Source organism: Phasianus colchicus, chromosome 3, assembly GCF_987193195.1.
Source record: "Phasianus colchicus chromosome 3, bPhaCol1.hap1.1, whole genome shotgun sequence".
In the NCBI taxonomy this organism is placed as follows: Eukaryota; Metazoa; Chordata; class Aves; order Galliformes; family Phasianidae; genus Phasianus; species Phasianus colchicus.
The window spans coordinates 36,027,962-36,044,402 of NC_143438.1; the positions used below are offsets into that span (position 1 = coordinate 36,027,962).

General features: G+C 37.4%; 1 long non-coding RNA gene across 1 annotated transcript; it reads left to right on the forward strand.

Annotated features, from left to right (window-relative positions):
* The first annotated feature begins 9,888 nt into the window (after nt 1-9,888).
* Nucleotides 9,889-11,910, forward strand: LOC149918508 (uncharacterized). Its single transcript, XR_016465534.1, has 3 exons — nt 9,889-9,911; nt 11,190-11,231; nt 11,823-11,910. It is a non-coding gene; the product is annotated as an uncharacterized LOC149918508 (long non-coding RNA).
* Nucleotides 11,911-16,441: the final 4,531 nt, after the last annotated feature.

Sequence of the window (16,441 nt, forward strand, 5' to 3'; positions counted from 1 at the left end):
AAGAATTGTGAGTTCTGTTGTATGGCTTTAGAATGCTTTCTGCTTCAAACTTTGCTGGGATGAGTTTCAAACTACATGGAAAAGAACGATTAACTGTAGTTTAACAAATCACAGGGAAAATTTGTGCCTCATTCAAACTTTGGATATACACATGTATCAGTCTTATTTATTTGAACTGGTTTACTCTTGTTTTACAACCAACAAACTTGGATGGCCAGAATGGTCTGAACTGTATTATTTTGATATTTGCAGCATTTTCAAACACTATTTTACTTAGTCCTTTCTGTTTTCCACAAATGTATGCTGCTTGGTCCTTGACAAAAACATTTAACAACGTGAAAGTGGAATATTTTTCTGCTACAGACTTAGACCTTCTGAAGAGCCTAATCAAAACCAGATTTTTTTCTTTAATTGGAAAAGAAATGAGTGTTTTGCACTATACACTAGCTAGTTAGTGCTATCATAAGCAACTCCCTATTAATCACGTACCATTTTTTGCAGCTGTGTACAGTAACTGACCTGCCTAGATACACTGTAACTGAAGCAATTAAGGATCTTTTGTATTTTTTATGTAATTACCACTTCTGAGCCAGGTTGCTAAATACTTGGGACTTTTGGGGGTATAATTTCAAGGTCATTATATTTTTGTTCATCTCATTTCCTAGGAAACCTATTTGCAGACTTGCCTAAAGCATCTCAGATACTGTACATTAAAGTATGGCGAATTAATTTAATCCTACTTCCTTCCACTCAGTAGGTGAATGTCCATTTTTCCAATGCATAATACCTGCTATATTTTTAAATTGTAAACTATTCCTGATTTTAATGATGCAAACAATGGAGAGAGCAAATAAGCTAAAGGAGCTAACACATTTATCTCCACATTCTGCCATCTGTTTGAAACTGCTGATGTAATTCCAGTTTTAAATTACATTAGATCCTGCCTTCTGGACCCCTTTCCCTATTTCCTTTTTTTTTTTTTTTTCTTTATTTAAGGCTTTAGAGAAAGCAGTGCCTTCAGGTTGTTGACTACTTAATAAGAAACTGTGTCTTTGGCTGTTTTCAATCTGGACTTAAAAGTGGGTCTCCTGAAGAAAGATGTAGTAATAGCTTTATTTCTAAAAGATAAAATTTATTCTCTGTGTGCAATTTAATGAGATCTGTTTTCAGCAATAATGCTAGCAACCAGATTTGTTTGTACTGAAGAAACGGCAGAGATTAAGGGTTGTGTTCTTGCATACTCTATTGTCTAATGATGGAATTTCTAGTTTTCTCTCTCTGCTTCTGCTTTAGAATTAGTGTAATTTATTCCTTGTAGTCACTCCACCTTATTTCACTAGTTTAATTAACAGCCTTTTATTTATTTTTCTCAGTATTTCCTTTACCTTTTGAGATCACAATGGAATCTGGTGGTATCTTGTGGCTGAAACACTTTGTTGTCTGGATCTGATACTAACGCTGATCTTTTAAGGATTTGCCTAAGGGAATACTGGTCAGGATCTGTCCAAATCTATCAAACACATAGCTTGAATTTTGTACTGTACATTAAAGCACTGAGGTCATGATTCCAATTTTAAAAACATATCACAGAAATCAAATGAATGTATTTTGTTTCACTTTGTTTTCTTCCTTCTTTCTTTTGCTGCATTCATTGTGTACTCACAGAATAGTCAGAAGGATGAAGATTTGGGAAGAAGTATGGATCCTATACTAAGAAGTTTGCAGAGTAAGCATAACTTCTCATTTGTATTAATCTCAAAAAACCAGAACGCCTAATTAAAAACAAAGACAAATACAATTCAAGCTGCATTTTATTTATCATGGTGCAATATTTTTTCACAAGCATGCTCTCTAAAATTGTGAATAGACATTATAACAATTGAAGAATAATTCAGTTTTTAAGATGATGGAGCATCTTACCCAATTAGAGTTACTGAATCTGGTCAGGCAAAAATCTGGAAAAAACACAGAAACACACCGGTTTTATTCTAATCCTTTTATAGCAAATTTAGTTTTAAAATAAAAAAAGAATTAAATTGTACTATTTTTTTTTTTCCAAATTTTATTTGGAAATTTTAAAAGTATTAAAATGAAAACCCGCAAAATTAAAGCTTTTTGGTTTGATTTGGTAAGAAAGCAGACATCAGGTTCATTTTGAATTTAATGGATGATTTTGTCATTCACTATTTGACTGAAGAAAAAAAAAACAGAAAAAAATGTTATTATTTAAATTTAATTAAATATATTTAATTAAATATAGAAATTATAATACCCAAACAAACCTAGTCCTTTTACTGAGGTAACTAGAAGCTACATCTAGTGTTGAATACACATCTTAAAACTGTTTGATTCAGCTCCCAGAATGGTAGCAATTTTGATCGATCACAGATATCAATTTTGATATCAGTCAGATCAGTTTTGATAGTCATTGATCATTCTAAATGTAAAATGTAAAAATCATGGTGATTAAAATACAATAGACTTGCTGTAGGCTTTCTACTTTCTACTCAACTACTGAATCAAACGGCTGAAATAAAGAGGTGGCCAACTGCTGGGAATGATGATGATTTTTTGCCAGTGTGTTTGTGCTTAGCCTGGCTGCTACCTGTAGTGGAAAATGTGAATGTAGAGGTGAAATATTCCCTTTGTACCCCAGCACTGCCATCCCTGGCTGGCTGAATGGAAATGGAAAAAGTCAGCAGCTTTCCAGGTGTTGAAAAATAAGGTGAGTGGTACAATCTACAGCTCTGACCTCTTGTATTTTCAGAGTCTACTAAAGAACCATGTAAACTATTTATATTTTCATATAAGAAAATGTTCAATGGTGATTTATCTGCATAAAAGTTACATCAGAGGGATTCACGTATAACAGTGTGTATTTTTTAAATAGGCCTTAAACTTACAAACATGCCAAAATATTGTCAGTTACAACTTCCTTTAGGAGCTCATATCAGCTTTTCATGGGTACAGATAATGGGGCAGAGCAAAGAGTGTTGAATTTCTGCTGACAAAAATACTATTAACATCAAGAACCTGAACAATGTTTCCCAAACAAAGAATTTATGACTCCACCTTGGCCTGAGAGGAAAAAATAATTAAAGTCACATTATTTCTTCAAATACTCAGACTCTAAATATTTGGTAACCAGCTCCCTGTTGTGGTAACGCACTCCCTTCTGCACAGAATTTGTATTCTAGACCTACATGAAATTATTATATGAAATGAACGGAGTGAATGATTTGTTAGAATAACTTTTTGTTGTGAAAATGTAATGAATATTTCATGGTTCAAATTCAAAGCAACTATAAATCTAAAATATCAAGTTTTGCTGTGATGCATAAAAACCATTCATCATAACTGCTAAATACAAACCATATTCACTCCTGGTAAGAACCATAAATATGACAAGAAGTACCGAAAGTAAGTTGTAGTTATGGCTAAGAAGGAGTCTCTGGAATGAATACAGTAAAATTCTTTCCAAATGTTTTAAATAATACTGTCTTTCCCGAAGAAAGATTGCATTTCATCGATATCAAGATTTGCAAACCAATCAGGAGCACCAAAACTCAAACACTATCATTGCACCCCAGCACAGCCTAATATTAAACCATATTTTAAAAATGATCAAAAAAGCAAAGAATATGTCTTACAAAGCCCTGAGTGAGTTCATTTGCAAGAACCTCTAAAAATTCTCTCCAGCCACAGTGCACACACCAGGCCTTTCAATACAGCTCCTGGTCTTAAAGAGTCACTTCAGGACTTTTGGGGATTTTTTTTTAAGGAATCTTTAGTGGATTGAAATGTAACATGAGTGGAATCATAGAATCGTAGAACCCTTAGAGTTGGAAGGAACCTTTAAAGCTCATCTATTCCAACTTCCTGGGCAGCCTGTTCCTCACTACCGTCACTGTAAAAGACTTTTACCTTATATCTAACCTAAATCTCCACTCTTTAAGCTTGAAACCATTTCCCCTTGTTCTGTCACCACAGACCTCGCTAAAGAGTCTGTCCCCTTCTTTCCTGTAGCTCCCCTTTAGATACTGAAAGGCTGCTATCAGGTCACCTCACAGCCTGAACAGCCCCAGCTCTTTCAGCTTGTCCTTTAGAACAGGCATTCCATCTGGCAATGTGTGCTTGCAGTCCAGAAGGCCAACTCTATCCTGGGTTGCATTAGGGGAAGTGTGACCAGCAGGTTGAGGGAGGCGATTCTGCCCCTCTACTCTGCTCTCATGAGACCCCACCTGGCGTACTGCATCCAGTTTTGGATCTCCCAAACCAAGAAGGACATGGAGTTGCTGAAGCAAGTCCAGAGGAGGGCCATGAAGATGATCAGAGAGCTGGAGCACTTCCCCTACAAGAACAGGCTGAGACAGCTGAGGCTCTTTGGCCTGGAGAAGAGAAGGCTCCAAGGAGACCTTATAGTGGGACTGCAGGAAAGCTGGGGAGGGACTTTTCATGAGGACATGGTAGATGACATCAGTGGCTCTTCCCCTGTCCATTAATACAGTGAGACCATCATAGAAGGCCACTAGGTTGGTCAAGCAGGATTTGCCCTTGGTGAAGCCATGCTGGTTCTCCTGTATCACCTCCCTGCCTTCCATGTGCTTTAGCGTAGCTTCAAGGAGGATCTGCTCCATAATCTTTCCTGGCACAGAGGTGAAACTGACAGATCAGCAGTTCTGAAAGGTCATCCTTTTACTCTTCTTAAAAATGAGTGTGATGTTCCTTTTCTCCCAGTCACCATGTACTTTATTTCCCATGCAGTAAGTTATACGTTGTTGTTCTTGAGATATATGCCAATGAAAATATCTCATACTTCCTAAGTACATGGTGCATGGGTTCTTATGATGGCAAGAGTGATTTTTAAACCGGTTGGATTGATTTGGTTTGATTGGTTTCACAGAATCACAGCATCGTAGGGGTTGGAAGGGACCTCCAGAGATCACTGAGTCTAACCCCCCTGCCAAAGCAGGTTCCCTACACCAGGTCGCACAAGTAGGTGTCCAGGTGGGTCTTGAATATCTCCAGAGAAGGAGACTCCACAACACACCTGGGCAGCCTGTTCCAGTGCTCCATCACTGGAAAGGACTTGAAAAGGACAGTTGAAAAAGTTAATTTATTTGGTGATGCTGAGTTCAAACACTTTTTTCCAGTTCTTCTCTTACTATTGATATGATGATATAGAAATGCATTTCTTGAAAGGAAACCTATGCAGTTACTCTTAGTACTTGTTTGAAGTTTGTAGGGAGAAAGATTTTTTCATAGTCTGGACACCAGCTAAAATTCCATTTACAAACTTAAAAAAAATCAGTAGAGGCTATGAAGTATGAGTGTGAAGCATTGTTTGTATAAACTAATTTTCAAGATGCATTATACATTTACTTTGCATGCTTTCAAAGACACTCTGTGTATACAGCTTGAATCCAGCTTTAGTGTAATTGGCAATGAGCAAGCTAATCAGCTTCTGGTTTTGAACAACTTGACTTCATTTTCAAAAGATTAGTCCCTCTGAGAATCACATCATTCTTATTTCCACAAAGGATTCAAATCCAGCTACTGGAATGTTGAAAAATACTGCAGAACATTCAGATTCAGAGATTACTTAATCAGTAATAAAATGTCATTGTAAGAAGCATAGCAGTACTTCCTAAATCCCTCACTGCATGGTTGGCTTATTCCATTAGAATCTGTGCTGGCCAATCTCCAAAGATGCAGAACTAATTCTATGGGGTATTATCTGTTTCTGTTAAGCACTGAGAATTCAACATTTATTAGTGTTAATGACTGAAGAATAGCTAAGCAATTTCCTAATATATTGTTCATCACTTTAAAAAATTGGGACCCCTATCATACTTACTTTGTTATAATATGACTCAGATCAGCAGAATAAATAGGTCTGCACAGATTTTGTCCCTGTGCATTAAATGTAATGCACTGTTTGCCATTTTGCAAATGATGGACTTTTAACTTGAGAAATCCTTTTCTTGGAAATAAGGAAAATGTAAATTGATTTCTAACAATTAGAGACGTATTTGTCTACCAATGTATTAATCCTCCCTGTTGGAACAAGTACATATGGATAGGAAAAAGAGAATATAACTTAGACTGTTATAACGTCACCTGACTAGAAATATCATTCTTTTAATTAGACAGCAGAAATCATAAATCATCATAGTGTGTATTGTGCTGTGTTGATAAAGCTGTGAAGAGAAAAACACAGCTAATAACTAGTTGTAAATTCAGAATTACAGCATGTTCTGTAAAACTTCTCAAATTTGACACTTTCCATCAGCAATCAAAAAATGGGTTCCTTGAGTTTGAATGCAACTTAATACTGACAAAGAATTGAATTTTTTATTTATATTCGCAATTTTTGTTACAAATGTATACATAGGTCGCTCTGACCTATGCACAGCCATCTGGAACATGGCTTATATTTCATGTCACTGTCACCACTGCTGAAATGCACCACCCACAGCCTCACTGTGCTCACTGAGCACTGAGCCACTGTTTGTTCTCCACCAATGTTCAGCAAGTGTTGATGAATGTCAATGGATGCTTTTTTATTTCTGCATAGAGGAATTCAGTGACACACCTTTGCTTCATACGCAATTGCGTGACAGACACCATTCTGTCAGACTGCCCCTCTGCTGCCATCTGTCACATGGCAACAACACATAACAGAATATTGGTGGGAAGATTCAACCTCTACTGCCATACCACCAACTTCCGCCTCTGATGCTGTAGGCCAACATGATAAAATAGGAGGCATTTCTCTCAGAAAAGCCCTCACATCATATACTATAAAGTAATAAATAAAATAGATTTGTAATTCATAGAATAATTAAGACCTTTTAAGATCATCTGACTCACACACATTCTTTAAAGAAAAAGAGCTAAAAACTTTCTATTCTAGAGAATATAGACCTGGTAGTTAAATTTAAAATATGTTGATAGAACAAATACTCCAATGGAACATTACTCTTCTTTTAGAGAGTCTCTTAACAGAAAATTCAATGCAGTTATTGATCAGTCAAATTTTAAATCTTTTTTGGAAGGTTTTGGATGTATAAAGCCCTGAGTTACATGATCTGAGAGCATGATTGACTTTTTTTGGTGTAGCATGTTGGTATAGAGTCTGCCTAAGATCCCTTCCAACCTGAATTATCCTTTCTGATTAATTTGCTCTTTTCTGCACAGTGGGTGGCGGGGACAGCTAAAGAGAGTCTTCTGTTCCTGGGTAATACCAGTGTAAAGTTTTTAGAACTGAATCTTTTGGAAGGCTATTTCTAGGTCATGAATTTGGTCTTAGATGCGTGATCCATTCTTCCTAGTAGAAAATGAACAGGTCATGTTGATCCCTCTGGAGAGAGGGCACGGCTTTTGACTTGGGAACACCTAACCTTCTCCCTAGGGACCGAGATTCATGGAGGCACTGAGAAGCTCAAACACAATAGGAACTGCTAAGAAGAAGAGGAAACAGGCATGTAGACCTCAGAGTCAATGGAAACTAAAAAGAAATCCTAGGGAACAGAAAGGACAGCACAGTTGGCTCAAACCCACCACTGAGGAAAAGACACATCTGCAAGGGATTTAAATTTCCAATCTATCTTATCTAGTGACCGAATTGTCTCAAACAAAATGTACAATAGTTTTAGTTCATATGAAATAGTCATCTATTTATCTGTGTGTGTGTGTTGGATGTACAGAGCTCTACAGGATGAAGGAGGAAATTAACCTGGACCAAAGACATTTTTTTGACCATCATCAGCAAAGGTAACAAGAAACTGATGGTCTTGTGGGAATGGTAATTAGAAATACAATCTACTCCCAGAATAATGCTTTTGTCTTTTTCTCTTCCTTGTGCCTCTCCAGTGAAAAAATAATGACACTCATAGAGCTGGGCTATCATTTCAGATCACTGCTTAAAACAACAGAATGCACAAACCTTTTAACATAAAGCTTCCACTACTATAAAAATAATTCTTGAAAATGAGACACTTCCTCCTACGGAGGAAGAGCAAGAAATGCAATCTAGTTTTTGTGGATATTTAATGATAAATTTTTCTGGTGTTTCTGATGGTATCAGACTCTTGTTACTCCAGGAGCAACCAAATTCACATGGCATGTGGCTCAGGATTTATGGGTGAAGTTGCTTAGAGGAGAAAAAAAATGTATAGACATAGGAAATATTCTTCTAAAAAGGCAATTTTATTCTTTTATTTACAGCAATGGATATTTTGGCTTTTACAAAAAGCTGTAACCCTCTTAGTACGATAATTATCATCCACTGAGAGAAAAATGTATGGCAGAGAATTGAAAAAGCTTTCTGTCAGTGCCGCCTTACCCAAAAGGCAAAGCAGCTGAACGGACAAACTGTTCTAAAGCTACTTGTTGTGTCCTAACTGAGCACTGTCTATTCAACAACTTTATTTGGAGCAAACTTTTAGGTCTGTTCTCATTTCAACTCAAACAAAACTGAGAAAGTGCAGAATGAAGCAGTGGGGTAAATGCACATCGGAATCATAATTCTGCGTTTGACTTCCTCTAAAAACTTGCAGATAGCTTCTTTTAAACTCCATATAGCTCAATGAAGCTGAGACAGCTTGCATTTGAAGTAATTGGTGCTCAAGCTACAAAATAGTTGGATCAAATAGATTGTTGCATATGCAGAGTGAGTGGGAATTAGACTTTCATTTTAAAGTCTGAAGAATATAAATACTTGTTTTATGTATAAATACTTGGTTTATGTCAGCTCCACAGCAAAAGCAGTCAAACTGCTCACCTCCATGCATGTCTAGACAATTAACGGCACTGGATTTCCACAATAATAAAGAAACTGGGATTTCACACTAGTGTTTAAAATAAGCTTACCCAGAATGTAATGGCCTGCTAAGTGATGAAGCCAAACATAAGGCGTAATGTCACTTACAGTGCTGACTGAAATGTACGAACCTCTGTGATGGATGGACAAGCAATGAGAAAGATGACTGAAATTCACGTAAAAATTTTAATGGTCACTAATGGAGCCTAACATGTAGCCAACTTATTAAGGAGAGAAGTCCCATTTAATTTACTCCAGTTGAGAAAAAAAAAAGTTCAAGGAAGGTTACGGAAAACAGGAATGAGCAATCATTAAATGGTAAACAAGCTATCTTAGCACAGACTTTCTCCTTATTACCAACTATATAGAATTACATTAGCCCTATTAAACTATTTCAAATAATGTCTGCTACTTCACACAAAATACCACAGTTCCATTTAGAGCAGCAGCTATGTCCACGAGTTTTTCAATCCTATTTTCTAGCTGCTCATGGACAAGATTTCTGCTGCCTCTGAACCTCTTGGTGTTTTCCCAAGTCATCTTATTGATAAGGCTGAACTGGATACACACCGTGTACTATTTCAGCTTTTAGTTACAGAGCAACTAAATATGTTATTCCATTGTATCTTGCAAACTTCATAGACTGAAAGGTATAAGAATAAACGTAGGTCTAGAAGCCTGAGAAAATTCTTGTAAATAGATAGAAAGCACTTCTGTTCGACAGTCAACTAACTATCAAGGCTACTTAATGAACAAATCAAGATCTGCAGACACCACAGCCTGCATGCTCTTTCTTAGAAGATTTTAATCTTTGTCCTTGTCCTTCAGTGGAGTTTCTTTCCAGAGCATCTTGGCTTAATAAACACCTTTCAAGAAGGCTTCAGCACTAGCGTGAGAGTACTTGTATAGCAATCTGGAGTTCTTATCAGCTGTATAGTGATCAGGTGAAGGAATAATTGATTTCAATAAGCAACACCTGTTTTTATAATTGCTCAAGTGATTATAATTCAATAATAAAAAGCCAATTTAGCTATCTTTACTCAGATATTAACCTCTGATATACAGCATAAGAGTGAAATTGCAATAGGTTAGATTTCCTTAAGAAACAAGATGCTACTATATGTTTATTCTTCTTTGGTCTGTTTTGCTTATTTTCACTTGCCATTTTTCTATTTTTTTCTCCAGAAAAAAATTTACATTTTCTATTCAAAGAGCTTTCTTTGCTATCTTTTTTTCCCCTACTGTTGTGCTAAATATGTCCCTTTTCTCAACCACCTTATTTGCTTTTTTCCTCATATTTTCTTTTGTGATTTACTGACAGCATTATTTGGCTTGTGATTTCTATATTACCTAGATCAATTTCTGCAGAAATGCTGCTTAGCTAGTTATTCTCCCTCCATGTTTGTGTACTTCCTCTTTCCTGAGTATAATTACTCGCAATTGTTTTTACTGAATTGTACACAGTATTCATTTCTTTTGATGGATATTCTTCATTTTCTTCTAAGATATTTGCATTCTAAGCTTGTCTTTGTGCTTTTTACAATCATTCCCAGCTATGTGCTTGTTTATTTTGTGGGTCCTCCAAACTACCTTCCAGGTCTGACATAATAATGTTGAATATGGAAAGGTCCAAGAGGTGTTATGTGTTACTGCAGACCTCTTCTCAGGGCATCTTGTCATTCTGCCTACTAACTTATCATTAACTACTAAGATAGTGCATTTCTTTCTCTTTCATTTTATGTGATTTTTGTTCTGAAAATAGAAGCAAAGCTAAGTCAGTGGTTTCCCTTGACCTACTTCTCCCTTCCATGAATTAAAACATGAGTTCTTCTTTTTCAAATCTTCTGGCACCTCCCTCTCTTTTGCAAGTTCTCAGCAATAATTACAGATCTACTTGTGACAAATGTCCGCCCCAGAGTATTTCTACATGAATCTTTTTTTGGCACAGCTCATCTGAAAACAACCAAATATATACTGTAATCTGCTCTACTAACCTGTTTTATTCTTTGGCTCTGGTATGTGAGTCATTGACTTGCAATTGGCCTTTTAAGTTGGGAGTGAAGAAAAAATATGAAATTCAATGTGCTGATGTTCTCAGTTTCATTCATCAATAACATTAATTGTCTTGCAACAACCAGACCAAAGCTTTTTTGAGCACTGCCTTAACACTGATGCAATTACAGAAAGTATAACAAGACATTACTCATATCCCTCACTGGGTATCTCACATAGGCTTTTCTAATTTTATCTATGTGCTTAAACTATTTTTTTATGCTTGCTCTTACTAACCCAACCTGATTTCTACCTTCTGTATGCCTTTTGCTTGATTAAAATGTGAATTTCTCCAACCTCTGTTGTGAACAAGATGAAGCATAACATCACCCATCCGGGTCACCCATATTGGAAGGTAGGGACACCACTTTTTTTCTTCCTTTCATTTTGTTGAGCAATGTAGCCATTCTTATAATTTATCCAACCAGTAATCAGGATTGGTGTTTTATGCTCTCACTGGAAAAATAACCAGTGGCTCAGAATTTGCTGTGAAACCAATCACAAAGAAGCAGTTGCCCTGGGGACATTGCTGTAAATCTTATCTCCGTGGTGCCACCTTCCGATAGTCTCATCGGTGCTCGCGATGGTGCTGCTTGATAGCCTGCTCTCAAAGCAGATATCCCTGCATGGAAGCAGTAGCTACTGCAGTGGGACTGACCCTGTGAGAATGCATCTGCCTGAGACTGGACACATGTGGCTGTGCTGATCTAAAATGGAAGCTTCAGAATCATTCCTGGCATTAATCTTATTTTCTATATCGTTTCTCTCTAAATTCCAGTCTAGGGAACATGAAGACTCAAATAATGCACAAATGCTGGTAGTCAGGTTTATGTCATACTGAATGGTCAGTAATGAATGTACTTCAGGAAAAGCAAAATTTTTAAAATATTTTGTTTCACCGGAAAAGTCATGAAAACATTAGCACTTATGTAACTGTTCATATCAGTTTAGGTTTAACTTACAGTATGGTGACAGCAGATCTAATAGATACACTTGCAGTGGAGAGAATTGATGAAGAAGATACTGAAGTCTTTCCAATGACTTGCCACAGTTCCTGAATGACCTATACAGAGATGAGAACAACCATGAACTGTCATCAGCATGAAATGTATGTCTTGTACTTTTGACTCCAGTCCTCATTTTTCTCTCTAAATCCCCCTGTTCCTCATTTAACCTCATATATATATAAGAGGAGAATGTTGAGCATTACTTGCTGTCTCAAATCCTTCTTTCAAAATTTGAGTCCTTTAATGGCAATTACCATGAATGCCTACTGGTGCAGGCAGTGTAAGTGGAGAGGATCTATTAGTTTTTCTTAAACACTGACGTGATCCTGTATGTACCTGGGAAAAGAGAACTCAAAATGGATTCATGTCCATTAATGGGCTATCCTTCCTACTGTTGACTCAAATCTTAAAGTATTCTGGGGAAGGTGCATAAAGAAAAATGTAACCCATCTCTATCTATCCCAACTTCAGGTTGTGTCAGGGAGTTTAAAAATACATTTGAGAAGAAAAAGCATCAGTTTTGTGTATAAGATGGCATGGGGAAAATAATCTGATAAGAAGTTCTTCTTCATGGTACAGTGGCTCTCTTAACTCTTCCAAAATGATGTGAAGTCCCCATCCCAAACTGAATGAGTTAAAGAACACTTACAGCCATTGTGGGTTTTAAAATATAATTTTCCTCTGATTTTTCTTCTGTAAGGGTTAGTTGCAAATGGTTTTTTTTGTGCTAATGTTGACACCTGATACTTAAAATGCAAACTGTCTTTGTGGTTCTGATGTTTCAAGTAATTGTGTATTGTAGCCTGTTCTATGGGCATAATGCTTGCAAGACAGAAGGCTTGAAGAAACCAAGGGGCTTGGGTTCTCCATCCAAGAAAATAGTGCTGCAGGGAGTCTAGCAGTAAGCAAATTCTAGGAAGTTAAAACTATTCAAGAGACTTTTTGTTTGTTTGTCTGGTATAAAATGATATTCTCAGTGTTGATATCTGGAACACTGCCTGGTTACATTAAGATGAGGCAAAAATTCATCGCATTATTTTAGAAAAGTTGAATCTGCAGCAAAGGTAGTCCTTAGTAAATGAAGTAGCTGAAACCATATTGCTTTTGTGGCTACTGCTGTGTTCTATCTTCAACCCCTCAGTTTGCCATTTGGGGAATACTGCTACACATTATTACAGAGTGTATGTGCAGGAGGTTCTCTGTGAAATGGAATTCATTTTTTGCTTTCTCTAGGAAAGCTGCATACATGACAACTGCATGAAAAACCATTACAATGCAGGCCTGCTTACCTATGGTTTCTCTGCTGTTCTGAAAGACCATCTGTGTTTGTAAAGAAAGAGAAAATGGGTCAGTATGAAGCTAGCTGAAGGTGATTTTGCACATCCCCAAAATATACCTTTTGCTACAATGTTTTATTTTTTCCTTGGGTGAGGGCCAAAGACTTTGACCAAAATACTTCTACAGACTTCTCTAAAAGAACAAATAATTAAAGAAAGAAAGAAAGAAAGAAATCCACTCAGAAACATGGATGTATCTGTTCAAAAACTTGCTGAGTTTTTCCAGGTCACAGAAGACCATTTCCTGCCAGTACAAGAAGAAAACTAGACCGCCGATTTGTTTACGGGCGTGTGAAAATCCTGTGGCTTTAAAGTGCTTTGTGTGTGGGGAGAGGGAGAAAAGGGGAAGGCAGGGGGATGGATGGGGGCTTTGTTTTAAAATAACATTAAAATCATATTCTTTATGTGTTTGTTTTACCTGCAAGGTGACAAATGATTGCACTTAGTAAATCAAAGGTTTTGACATAAAATCTTTCTTTAACAAGCCATATCTGTTCAAAGTAACAAAGCCTGGATTGAATATAAGTGGGTGTCAGTTCAGGAAGTAAATACCTATCTGTTGTATAATCGGGTCTATTCTGTATTTACTGAGCCCTGATTGGCTCTTCTACTTCCCTAAGTAGGGAAAACATCAAATCTTGAGCTTCCTTTTCCTCCACGTGCAGATCAATGGACCATTGTCCCCTTTGCAGTTAATGGAAGGTTGGAAGGAAAGACGGCTACAGTTCTGTGCCGCCCGATTGCAAGAAGTGAGCATACAGGTACACCTGTGTAGATACACTCATCTTCCCATTATCTTATATTGCAGCCTGGTTTAGTTGTGTGTGAACACCACATTTTGGAAGGATGAAATCTGCTTGATAATATGCCTGCATAAACACCAATAATATACTACACGTACCCATCTCTATGAAGAACGAAGTAAAATGTATTGTGCTGAATAAGATGCTGATATAGAATTGTAATATGAAATGTGGATGAGTTTGTGAGGTTTTGTACATGTGTTTAAAAGAAAGAAAAGAACCAGGATACAGGAATCATTAATAGAAGTTAATCCAGAAATGCTGCCACACAGCATTCCAAGTAGAAAGGAAGTACCGATACAGCCTGTGCAGTCTGTATGCAAATTGATCTTGCACAGGGAGATTGTTTTTGACAGCTTGACTCTAGCAATGCTTCAAGGCACCCAGAATGGTCCTACTTTCTATTTTCTCCAGTTCCTTATATTCCTTGAGGTGTTGATAATGAAAGACTCCTGACCAGACTAAATGTAGCTCATGTTGACAAAGACCGTAAACACACATGGTAGCTTTCATGTCTCTGTGAAATCTTTTGACTTTTAAATGCTTTGTCCATAGGACAAGCTGTGAAATGACAGATAATTTCTGTCACCTGTGTTGAGATTTCAGCAGGACTATAAAATATCTGCAGGTCTCTAGAAGGACATTCAGAAAACAGTGATTGAATGATCTCTGGTCTCCCTTTAAGCTTCAAAGGAACTGCATCACTTTCTCCATAACCTCAGTAATTGCTGTTTAAAATAAATAAATAAATAAATAAAATAAAAGCAGATTTTTAAAAAGAAATCATGCAATCTAGAAACATACTTTCCATCTGTGTATTGCGGCTGAAATCCAAAGCAGGCCAGCTGGTCATAGCACAGCTCACACATTCACAGTGTCTGTCCTCTGAATAAGTCATTTCAGTACAAATAGTGGTAAGCACAAAGCGGAGTCTGAGCTTCTCCGTTTTTTTCCCCACATTTGACACTTAAAGGACTGGCAGGTACTAAAAGATGCTCTCTGATCTTAAATTTGATATTGTCATTGCATTTTATTTGCTGCTCAAATATGTCTTTTTAAAACTGTGTGATCCAGGATGTGAAGTGGAATGTTTGTTGTGGCAAATGCCTCTCTTCATTGGAGCCGTTTGGTCTGGCAGCGTTCCCAGTTTGCTGTAGATTTAGCAAGTAAGTTGTGCACAGTCTCTGGATTTTTGTTCTTCCTTTTTGTGGCAGTCTCCCTATATCCTGAAAGCACCTGGAGTTTTACAGTAGCGTCTTTCAAAATCTTCATTTTAAACTTGAATGCAGGGACTGATCACAGCAGACTAGAAATTCCTCTTTATGAAATCAGAAGTCCCTCCTCCCCTCTTCCATATGACAAATTTTGCTTTGGGTGCAGACTCTGCGGGCAGAGGCCACAGCCTTCCCTTCTGCCTGCCCTGGCTCCATGGACAGTTTGGAGGTTGTGATTGCCACTCTGTAGCTCAAAGGTCAAATCCTTTTAAGTAAAAGATAGAGGTGATGTGTCAGCTAGCCATGAGGGAGGTGAAAGTTAAAAACTGTAAGAGTACAAAGGGATCATGACTGATAAGGGGAAAGTTAGTCACTGTAGTCTTTTGAGGTGATCTAACCCAGTTTTAAACGGTGTTTGAGCAGCCAATGACCAAGCTCTATCTGAAACTTAACCTGAAGAGGAAATGTGAGTGTGCCTGAGGAAACTCATGCAGTTAGAAAAGATACTTGGGCTGTCAGCAGCGTTTGGCGAGGTTGGGGTTACCAAACTGTATGAAACTCAAAGACGATTCTGGCACTGTTTAAACTCTTCCTGTCTTTTTCATCTGTATTCTGGGGAGTCTGAGTTACTTCATTTCACTAGGCTCAAATATTCACATGATTCCCCATTTGCTGACGTAAGTATCAGATGTGCACAAGAGGACTTTGCTGTGGTATGGCCTATTCGTCACTCTGGAAATCAACATCCACATTGAGAATTGCATTCCCAGCAGAGCTTCCAGATTAGATTCCTTTGGAAGAAACCTAGTTCTCAGGCTCTGAGGACCAAGTGAGCACATGAGAACAGTCAGAGGATATGCTCAAAGCCTCACTCTGCTCTGAATGGAACCACCTTTGTGGGCAAAGCAAAAGATTCAATTTCTGAAGCATGCAGATGTATGATTAAAAAAGGAGAAGGAAAAAGAAAAAAAAAGATGGTATAGAGCTAAGCAGACAAACCTCACAAATGTTGTCGAGTTATGTTTTATAAAACATACTATTTTGCTTTTTGATATTCTGACAGAGTGTCAGAATAGACTGGATAACCAAAGGTTGGAAGGGCCCTCAGGAGGTCATTGAGTCCAATGTCCAGAGGGGTCAGCCATCAGGCCAGACCCACTTGCTCAGGTCTTCATAAAGTATGATCTTAAAAACTTTTAAGAAT